Source organism: Hippocampus bargibanti, linkage group LG13 (genome assembly GCF_051943395.1).
Source record: "Hippocampus bargibanti isolate YZ-2025 linkage group LG13, ASM5194339v1, whole genome shotgun sequence".
Classification (NCBI taxonomy): Eukaryota; Metazoa; Chordata; class Actinopteri; order Syngnathiformes; family Syngnathidae; genus Hippocampus; species Hippocampus bargibanti.
Genome location: NC_142746.1, coordinates 22,951,773 through 22,962,674, shown reverse-complemented (window position 1 = coordinate 22,962,674; position 10,902 = coordinate 22,951,773). Strand labels below are relative to the sequence as shown.

General features: G+C 42.0%; 2 long non-coding RNA genes across 3 annotated transcripts; both read right to left on the bottom strand.

The window, feature by feature from the left end:
• Positions 1-894: 894 nt before the first annotated feature.
• Positions 895-3,102, bottom strand: LOC148889792 (uncharacterized). Its single transcript, XR_016116881.1, has 3 exons — positions 2,939-3,102; positions 2,718-2,845; positions 895-2,632 (listed from the first exon to the last, which is right to left on the bottom strand). It is a non-coding gene; the product is annotated as an uncharacterized LOC148889792 (long non-coding RNA).
• Positions 3,103-6,556: 3,454 nt separating this feature from the next.
• On the bottom strand, positions 6,557-8,456 carry LOC148889791 (uncharacterized). 2 transcript variants are annotated; one of them, XR_016116938.1, is made up of 6 exons: positions 8,428-8,456; positions 8,277-8,352; positions 7,434-8,194; positions 7,226-7,360; positions 7,068-7,124; positions 6,557-6,984 (listed from the first exon to the last, which is right to left on the bottom strand). It is a non-coding gene; the product is annotated as an uncharacterized LOC148889791 (long non-coding RNA). The 2 variants fall into 2 exon arrangements; XR_016116939.1 differs by having other exon boundaries at positions 7,073-7,124.
• Between the last annotated feature and the right edge of the window lie 2,446 nt (positions 8,457-10,902).

Sequence of the window (10,902 nt, the reverse complement as noted above, 5' to 3'; positions counted from 1 at the left end):
ATTATGATTATCAAAAGTCCTCCCTGATTTCCAGTTATCCAAGGTGCAACACAACAGAATCAAATGATCAGGATCGTATTTGAGAGCTGGCTGATGATCTGATAGTTTGATTTAGGTGGATTAAACCTTGAATATATGCAAAATAGGAAGGTCACTTGGATATATTACATATTGTCATTTACAAAAGTGGGTAAGGTTTATAATTTTAATAATACATTTTATTTATAAGCGCCTTTCAAAACCCTCAAGGACACTTTAGTCAGGTGAGGTGATTTGAGGTTTTCGGAGTTTGTTTGATAACTTGAGGATACGTATTTTGAGTTTAGTGCGGGTAGTCGGTTGTATTTTAGAGTTTGTTGACTTTGGGACATTAGGGTTTAGTGTTCCAAATTAGGTTATATTTTGTCAAGTCCTCCCTGATTTCCAGTTGTCCAAGGTGCAACACAGCAGAATCAAATGATCAGGATCGTAATCGAGAGCTGGCCGATGAGCTGATCGTTTGATTTAGGTGTATTAAACCTTGAACAGATGCAAAACAGGAAGGACACTTGGACATCAAGGGCCCGAGTATTTATTAGATCTGGAATGTATCTCTTTAGGCTAATCTTTAAGTTGTTACAATATTATTGTCATTTTATCGAGAAGTGGGTAAGGTTTATAATAGTACATTTAATTTATAAGCGCCTTTCAAAACCCTCAAGGACACTATAGTCAGGATATTTTTTGCGGGTGAGCAGCGGCAGCCACACGCGCCAGCGTTCACTCAACCCAGAATTAACAAAGTAAAATTCTAGAGATTTAAAGTGAGGTGATTTGGGGTGTTCGGAGTTTATGTTTGACAATTTGAGGATACGTATTTTGAGTTTAGTGCGAGTAGTCGGTTGTATTTTAGAGTTTGTTTACTTTGGGACATTAGGGTTTAGTGTTCCAAATTAGGTTATATTTTGTCAAGTCCTCCCTGATTTCCAGTTGTCCAAGGTGCAACACAACAGAATCAAATGATCAGGATCGTAATCGTAATTGAGAGCTGGCTGATGAGCTGATCATTTGATTTAGGTGTATTAAACCTTGAACAGATGCAAAACAGGAAGGACACTCGGACGTCAAGGGCCCGAGTATTTATTAGATCTGGAATTTATCTCTTTAGGCTAATCTTTAAGTTGTTACGATATTATTGTCATTTTATCGAGAAGTGGGCAAGGTTTATAATAATACATTTAATTTATAAGCGCCTTTCAAAACCCTCAAGGACACTTTAGTGAGGTGATTTGAGGTTTTCGGAGTTTGTTTGATAACTTGAGGATACGTATTTTGAGTTTAGTGCGGGTAGTTGGTTGTATTTTAGAGTTTGTTGACTTTGGGACATTAGGGTTTAGTGTTCCAAATTAGGTTATATTTTGTCAAGTCCTCCCTGATTTCCAGTTGTCCAAGGTGCAACACAACAGAATCAAATGATCAGGATCGTAATCGTAATTGAGAGCTGGCTGATGAGCTGATCGTTTGATTTAGGTGTATTAAACCTTGAACAGATGCAAAACAGGAAGGACACTTGGACGTCAAGGGCCCGAGTATTTATTAGATCTGGAATGTATCTCTTTAGGCTAATCTTTAAGTTGTTACGATATTATTGTCATTTTATCGAGAAGTGGGTAAGGTTTATAATAATACATTTAATTTATAAGCGCCTTTCAAAACCCTCAAGGACCCTATAGTCAGGATATTTTTTGCGGGTGAGCAGCGGCAGCCATACGCGCCAGCGTTCACTCAACCCAGAATTAACAAAGTAAAATTCTAGAGATTTAAAGTGAGGTGATTTGGGGTGTTCGGAGTTTATGTTTCACAATTTGAGGATACGTATTTTGAGTTTAGTGCGAGTAGTCGGTTGTATTTTAGAGTTTGTTTACTTTGGGACATTAGGGTTTCGTGTTCCAAATTAGGTTATATTTTGTCAAGTCCTCCCTGATTTCCAGTTGTCCAAGGTGCAACACAACAGAATCAAATGATCAGGATCGTAATCGTAATTGAGAGCTGGCTGATGAGCTGATCGTTTGATTTAGGTGTATTAAACCTTGAATAGATGCAAAACAGGAAGGACACTTGGACGTCGAGGGCCCAATGATTTGATATTTTATTTAATCTTTAATTTTTACGATATTAGTCATTTTAACGAGACGTGGGTAAGGTTTAGAGTGAGTTGGAGGTGATTTGGGAAGTTTATGTTTGACAATTTGAGGATTTGTAAGAGTACTTAAGTGTATTAGACCTGAATAACAGGAAAACAGAAAGGCCAGCTTGACAGAGGGCTGACTATTTTTGGAAGTATTGTGGCTAATCTTTGGCTTTTCTCTCCAAAAGTAGCCTGACTGGGGCACTTTACTCCCAGAGCATGTCATGCCTAGGTTTTTGATTAGAGGTTATGTGGAGGATTTAGGGATTATGGAGTCAAACCAGGATTAGAATTCATTTAACAGTTAGCAAGGTTTGGGTCACGTACTAGTGTTATGGTTTAGCTATCGGAGGTAGTATTGCGATATTAGTGTTAAAGGATTTTGATGATTTGAAGGGATATGAGAAGGATTAGGATTTAGGGGTTGGTGGTGGCGATGATTTTGGGTGGGGCTGGAACAGCAACCTGGGCAGAGACCAAAGAATCTCAATGCTGACATTGCAACGCTTAAACATAAGTATAAAGTTTTTGAGGCCATGCCCCAACTTACATACACCTGGAAGAGCTGCGCACTGCTTAGATTCCCAAACAAAGCCTATTACATCCACTGTGTGACCAGCGTGCATCTTGTTGATCATTCCATCAATCACGGTGAAGCTGCCCATCTGGCTAACAGCACTGGGGGTGGCATAAAAAGACGCGTCCATGATGATTGGTGCACTACATGGTTAACATTGTAGATATTTATTAATTTCCAGGGGTTATACAGACCTGTGAAGAATGTAGGTAGGTCATCTCAGCAGGAGTGGTGCTCAGCTCTTTCTGATGAATGCGAGTAGAGCTCAAGACCGACGTACATGAAACTGACAAATCTGTGTTCTTAATTTCCATGCTGCGTACCACAGCAACCTAGCTGCCTAACAGTCAAACCAGTTAACCGGCTGCCTAATCAAACCCCTTAACTTTACCCAATCATGATTTTGTTTTATGTATTGTTTTTATTTTAAAGTGTACTTGGATGTTCAGAAAGGCACTTGTAAATTGAATGTATTATAAACCTCCTGTATAATGCCTGAATTCTACATTAAACCCAAAGCACACCCCAACTCGAATCCACGATCCATAAAAACAGGGATGTCCCAACTTGGCACCCGACCGCTGTCCTTCCATAGTCCAACTTCCCTGGGTGGGACACACCAGATTCAAACAATCAGCTCATCAGCCAGCATTTGAACGATCCTGATTGTTTGAAAGAGATGTGCTCATCCGGGGACAGCAAGAAAACAGACAGAACAGTGGCCATTGAGGGGCAAGCTTTGACATTCCCTGGTTTCTGGGTTTCCCGGATTACGAGATAGGTGGCGTTACTACCCACCTATTAAAATGGCATTTTCTGTGTCGCTCTCTTGTTACTATTTATAATTGTATTTTATTTATTTATTTAAGTACCTATGCTTGTCTGTGACTGTAAAGTGTCCTTGAGAGCTTTGAAAGGCGCTTAAAATAAAATCTATGACTACTCATTCATCAGGAAGAGCTGCACAGCACCAACCACGTCCACTGTCGCCGGCGGGCATCTTCAGGATTCCGTCAGTCTCGATGAAGCTGCCCCATCTGACCACCGGCGCTGGGGGAGGGATAAACAGACTTGTTCATGATGATTGAATGCACTACGGCGTTAACATTGTAGATATTTATTTTGATTTCGAGGGGTTATACAGACCTGTACCGAATGTAGGTAGGTCATCTCAGGAGTGGTGCTAAGCTCTTTCTGATGAATGCGAGTAGAGCTCAAGACCGACGTACATGAAACTGACAAATCTGTGTTCTTAATTTCCATGCTGCGTACCACAGCAACCTAGCTGCCTAACAGTCAAACCGGTTAACCGGCTGCCTCATCAAACCCCATCATGATTTTATTGTTTTATGTATTGTTTTTATTTTAAAGTGTCCTTGGGTGTTCAGAAAGGCGCTTGTAAATTAAATTTATTATTATAAACCTCCTGTATAATGCCTGAATTCTACATTAAACCCAAAGCACACCCCAACTCGAATCCACGATCCATAAAAACAGGGGTGTCCCAACTTGGCACCCAACCGCTGTCCTTCCATAGTCCAACTTCCCTGGGTGGGACACACCAGATGCAAACAATCAGCTCATCAGCCAGCATTTGAACGATCCAGATTGTTTGAAAGAGATGTGCTCATCCGGGGACAGCAAGAAAACAGACAGAACAGTGGCCATTGAGGGGCAAGCTTCGACATTCCCTGGTTTCTGGGTTTCCCGGATTACGAGATAGGTGGCCTTACTACCCATCTATTAAAAACTGCATTTTCTGTCTGGCTCTCTTGTTAACATTTATAATTGTATTTTATGCATTATATTTATGAATGCATTATTTATTTATTAGAGTACCTATGCTTGACTGTGACTGTAAAGTGTCCTTGAGAGCTTTGAAAGGCGCTTAAAATAAAATATATTACTCATTCATCAGGAAGAGCTGCGCACCGCCAACCACGTCCACTTTGTCACCGACTGGCATCTTTTTCAGCATTCCGTCAGTATCGATGAAGCTGCCCATCTGAACACCGGCGCTGGGGGAGGCATAAACAGACGTATTCATGATAATTGAATGCACAATGAATTATACTGACCTGCACTGAATATTGGAAACTCACCTCCCTCCAGCAATGGGTCAAACATGCTGTATGCATGCAGCCAGCATTAACGTGCTCCTGGAACATCATGAAAAACAGGACGGCGGTCATTGAGGATCAGGTTTGGACATTCCCTGGTTTCAGGTCGCCGGTGGGCATAGTGTTTAGCATTCCGTCTGTCTTGATGAAGCTGCCCACTGACCACCGGTGCTGGGGGAGGCATACACGTCAGTCATGTCAACATTGATTTAATAAACTACGGGGGTTAACATTGTAGATATTTATTGATTTCCAGGGGTTATACAGACCTGTGAAGAATGTAGGCAGGTCATCTCAGCAGGAGTGGTGCTCAGCTCTTTCTGATGAATGCGAGTAGAGCTCAAGACCGACGTACATGAAACTGACAAATCTGTGTTATTAATTTCCATGCTGCATACCACAGCAACCTAGCTGCCTAACAGTCAAACCGGTTAACCGGCTGCCTAATCAAACCCCATCATGATTTTATGTATTGTTTTTATTTTAAAATGTCCTTGGGTGTTCAGAAAGGCGCTTGTAAATTAAATGTATTATTATAAACCTCCTGTATAATGCTTGAATTCTACATCAAACCCAAAGCACACCCCAACTCGAATCTACGATCCATAAAAACAGTGTCCCAACTTGGCACCCGACCGCTGTCCTTCCATAGTCCAACTTCCCTGGGTGGGACACACCAGATTCAAACAATCAGCTCATCAGCCAGCATTTGAACGATCCTGATTGTTTGAAAGAGATGTGCTCATCCGGGGACAGCAAGAAAACAGACAGAACAGTGGCCATTGAGGGGCAAGCTTCGACATTCCCTGGTTTCTGAGTTTCCCGGATTACGAGATAGGTGGCCTTACTACCCACCTATTAAAATGGCATTTTCTGTGTCGCTCTCTTGTTACTATTTATAATTGTATTTTTATATTTATTAATGTATTTATTTTATTTATTTAAGTACCTATGCTTGTCTGTGACTGTAAAGTGTCCTTGAGAGCTTTGAAAGGCGCTTAAAATAAAATCTATGACTACTCATTCATCAGGAAGAGCTGCACAGCACCAACCACGTCCACTGTCGCCGGCGGGCATCTTCAGGATTCCGTCAGTCTCGATGAAGCTGCCCCATCTGACCACCGGCGCTGGGGGAGGGATAAACCAGACTTGTTCATGATGATTGAATGCACTACGGGGTTAACATTGTAGATATTTATTTTGATTTCGAGGGGTTATACAGACCTGTACCGAATGTAGGTAGGTCATCTCAGAAGCTGCCCCATCTGAGTGGTGCTAAGCTCTTTCTGATGAATGCGAGTAGAGCTCAAAACCGACATACATGAAACTGACAAATCCATGTGTTCTTAATTTCCATGCTGCGTACCACAGCAACCTAGCTGCCTAACAGTCAAACCGGTTAATCGACTGCCTCAAACCCCGAACATGATTTTTATTGTTTTATGTATTGTTTTTATTTTAAAGTGTCCTTGGGTGTTCAGAAAGGCGCTTGTAAATTAAATGCATTATTATGAAACTCCGGTATAATGCCTGAATTCTACATTAAACCCAAAGCACACCCCAACTCAAATCCGGGATCCATAAAAACAGAGGGTGTCCCAACTTGGCACTCGACCGCTGTCCTTCCATAGTCCAGCTTCCCTGGGTGGGACACACCTGATTCAAACAATCAGCTCATCAGCCAGCATTTGAACGATCCTGATTGTTTGAAAGAGATGTGTTCATCCTGGGACAGCAAGAAAACAGACAGAACAGTGGCCATTGAGGGGCAAGCTTTGACATTCCCTGGTTTCTGGGGTTCGCGGATTACGAGATAGGTGGCCTTAGTACCCACCTATTTAAAATTGTATTTTCTGTGTAGCTCTCTAGTTACCACTTATAATTGTATTTTATTTATTATATTTAATGTATTTATTTGTTTTATTAATTTAAGTACCTATGCTTTTCTGTGACTGAAAAGTGTCATTGAGAGCTTTGAAAGGCGCTTAAAATAAAATCTATTACTACTCATTCATCAGGAAGAGCTGCACACCGCCAACCACATCCACTTTCTGTCGCCGGCGGGCATCTTGTTCAGCAGTCCGTCAGTAACGATGAAGCTGCCCATCTGAACACCGGCGCTGGGGGAGGCATAAACAGACGTATTCATGACGATTAAATGCACAATGAATTATACTAACTGCGCTGAATGTTGGGAGCTGACCTCACCCCAGCAATGGGTCAAGCATGTCAATTGCCTGCAGCCAGCATTAACGTTATCCTGGAACATCAAGGAAACGAACCGGACAGCGGTCATTGAGGACCAGGTTTGGACATTCCCTGGTTTCAAGGCTTTGCAGATTAAGAGTTAGGTGGCGTTACTCATTCATCAGGAAGAGCTGCACACTGCCAACCACGTCCACTTTGTCAGCGGCGGGCATCTTGTTCAGCATTCCGTCAATCGCAATGAAGCAGCTCATCGGAACACCAGCACTCAGGGAGGCATAAACGTCAGTCCTGTCAACATTGATTTAATAAACTATGGGGGTTAACATTGTCGATATTTTTGATTTGTAGGGGTTATACAGACCTGTGCCGAATGTAGGTAGGTCATCTCAGCAGGAGTGGTGCTCAGCTCTTTCTGATCAATGTGGATAGAGCTCAAAACCTCTACGTACATGAAACTGACAAATACATCTCTGGTCCCAATTTCCATGCTGCGTACCAAAGTAACCTAGCTGCCTAACAGTCAAACCGGTTAACCGGCTGCCTAATGAACCCTGAAACTTTACCCAAACCTCCAGTACAATGCCCGAATTAAACCCAAAGCACACCCCAACTCGAATCCGGGATCCATAAAAACAGAGGTTGTCCCAACCTGGCACTCGACCGCTGTGCTCCCATAGTCCAGCTTCCCTGGGTGGGACACACCTGATTCAGACAATCAGCTCATCAGCCAGCATTTGAACGATCCTGATTGTTTGAATGAGATGTGTTCATCCTGGGACAGCAAGAAAACAGACAGGACAGTGGCCATTGAGGGGCAAGCTTTGACATTCCCTGGTTTCTGGGGTTCGCGGATTACGAGATAGGTGGCCTTACTACCCACCTATTTAAAATTGCATTTTCTGTGTAGCTCTCTTGATACCATGTGTTATTTATCTATTTATGTATATATGTATGTATTTATTTATTTATTTCTAGAGCTTTGAAAGGCGTTTAAAATAAAATCTATTACTACTCATTCATCAGGAAGAGCTGCACACCGCCAACCACGTCCACTTTCTGTCGCCGGCGGGCATCTTGTTCAGCATTCCATCAGTCTCGAAGCTGCCCATCTGAATACCGGCGCTGGGGGAGGCATAAACAGACGTATTTTAATTTAAAACAGATCATTATTTTACAGACAGTGTATTGTAGGTGTTTCAAATACCTGACATGTTTCGGCGTATACTTCCGCCTTCGTCAGAGAGAGTAGATATCAAGTAGACAAGATGAACTTAATACAGCTATAAACAGACATATTCATGCTGATTGAATGCACAATGAATTATACTGACCTGCACTGAATATTGGGAACTCACCTCACCCCAGCAATGGGTCAAACGTGCCGTATGGATTAGGCAGCCAGCTTGTCCTTTTTGGCCATTGAGCAGCTAGGTAATAAAGGATTTGTGTCAATTTAATCCAACATATGCAGAGGTTTTGAGGCGGTGCCATATTTGTATTCATCAGAAAGCTGCACACTGACCATGTCCCACTTTGTCACCAGTGAGCCTCTTGTTGGACGCCGGCGCTGGGGGAGGCATAAACATCAGTCATGAAATGTATTGCTTTAATGCACATGGTTAAAATGTTCAATATTTGCAGATCTATTTTTTCCAGGCTATACAGATATGCGCTGCATGTTGGGAGATCATCTCACATCATCTATGCGTCAGAGACATCACATAAATCTGCTCCTAGATTACTATAAGAATTTGGGGCAAAAAATGGCTGGTTGAGGTAAATCTGTTTCTAGTATTTGGATTAGGGTAGGCATGTACAGCTCAGCGATTAAATGGCCACTTTGCTTTGTTTTCCAGCTTTCCTGGGTCGGACACACCTCATTCAGATGATCAGCTCATCAGCCAGCATGAAAACAATCCTGAGTAGTTGAATGAGATGTGTTGGTTCCTGGGATAGTAAATAAATGAAAGGACAGCGGACCTTAAAGGGCAAGTTTGGACACCGTTGGTTTTTCGGGTTAAACTAATAGTTTAACCCAAAATATTATGAATCGTCAAATGGGCACAGAGGGCTTTTCAAAAAGAACAGAGTTCTTTGAATGATTAATGCCAATTAAAAGTGAATTCAAACTCAATTAAACGACCTTTAAAATTCCAAAAGGAAAGGAGGGGTGCAAGGGTGTGACCTTTCCACCAGTGGATGCCACATTGCAATGAGCTGAAAGTGAACACCTGAATCAACACAGCTTGGGTTATGACGTTTTTTTAACACTATTATTTTTGCTGCAAAAAGTCAGAATCACCATGCAGCCAAGATCAATGTTCTGTCTTATAAGGAAACTTGCACTATTCCCAAACTAGTTAACTTGAGTTAAACCGATGTGACACATACACACGCATCGGAGGAATGGCTGTCGAGAGGCTGCTGTGCTCCAATGCACAGATGGCCTGGTAACTGACTAAGTAACTAACACACATTTCAAAAACTAATTTAAAAGCAAAGAGAAATATACAGTAAAGTCTCGTTGTATCGATATTCAAGGGAGTCCGAAAAAATATCGATATAACCGTGACTATCGATATATCCGACCCTGTTTGCATGTAATTTTCTCCGTGCGTGCATAGAAATAGTATCGATATAACCGGGACTATCGATATATCCGATATCGATATAACGAGACTTTACTGTAATAGGGGAGTTACGTTTGACGTCCCCATGCAGGAAACCGGCAATGCCAGAGCGAAGAAGCATCAGCCAATCTCAATGCAACCTTGAAAAAGCAAAAACACATTGAAAAAGGCAAATGATTAAAACATGAAACAAATACATCATTAGAACATCACCGCGTCATCGGACAATTGCCCGCCAATAGGAAACGCGGTGCTTTGACACGCTCACCGAACCAGTGATAACTTCTTTCAAAACATATAACCAGACGGGATTTACTTTGGTTTGACATCGCAAGAAAATCACAAATCATCAAAGTCATCTGAATAGAAGAGTACAAATCTGCATGCAAGACGAACCATACCTGACAGGGTGAAGCAACCCCAATGAGCCAACGCCAAATGGTGTGCCGGGAGTTCTTTTAACTGCCACTGATTGAAATCACCTCCACCAGTGCATCTGCAGGCGGGGCCGACGGCGTCACCTATTGGTCGCCAACCACAACGTGACAACTCATCTTAATTGGACTGCAATATGATGTTTTGTTGATTGTAAAAGATCATGAATTTAGACCTATTTCCCCAGTGTGGGACGAATAAAGGTTTTCTGATTTTGATTCTGATTCAGGATTGAGTATAAGAGCAACAATGCATCATAAGATTTAAAAATTAAAAATAACACCAAGGGGGACAAACATGTTTTGTAAAAACTCTGCAGTCGCTGCAATAATGATTTTAAAAAACAATTTCAATAAAATACTTAAATTTGACTTAAATGTTATAAATACACCTAACAAAATAAAATGGCAAAACAAAGCATCATTTGATTGAAAAGAAGGCCCAAATTGTTCAATGCCTTTGATGTGGCTGCTGCGGGCCCACACGGCCCTGTTTGGTGAGCCCGCGAAGCACAGAAATCCACAGTGAACACACACACAGGCAGCAAAAGCCAATCGATCCATTGTTGAACCTTGTCAACTGACTTACTTTGACAGCTGTTGGCTCTACAGGGTGCGATGGCACGGCGTGTCCACCAGAGAGCGACCACGTCACTCAACCGCTGTCGAATCGACAGGCAGCGAATCAACCATTGTTGAACCTTGTCAACTGACTTACTTTGACAGCCGTTGGTTAGACAGGGTGCGATGGCACGGCGTGTCCACC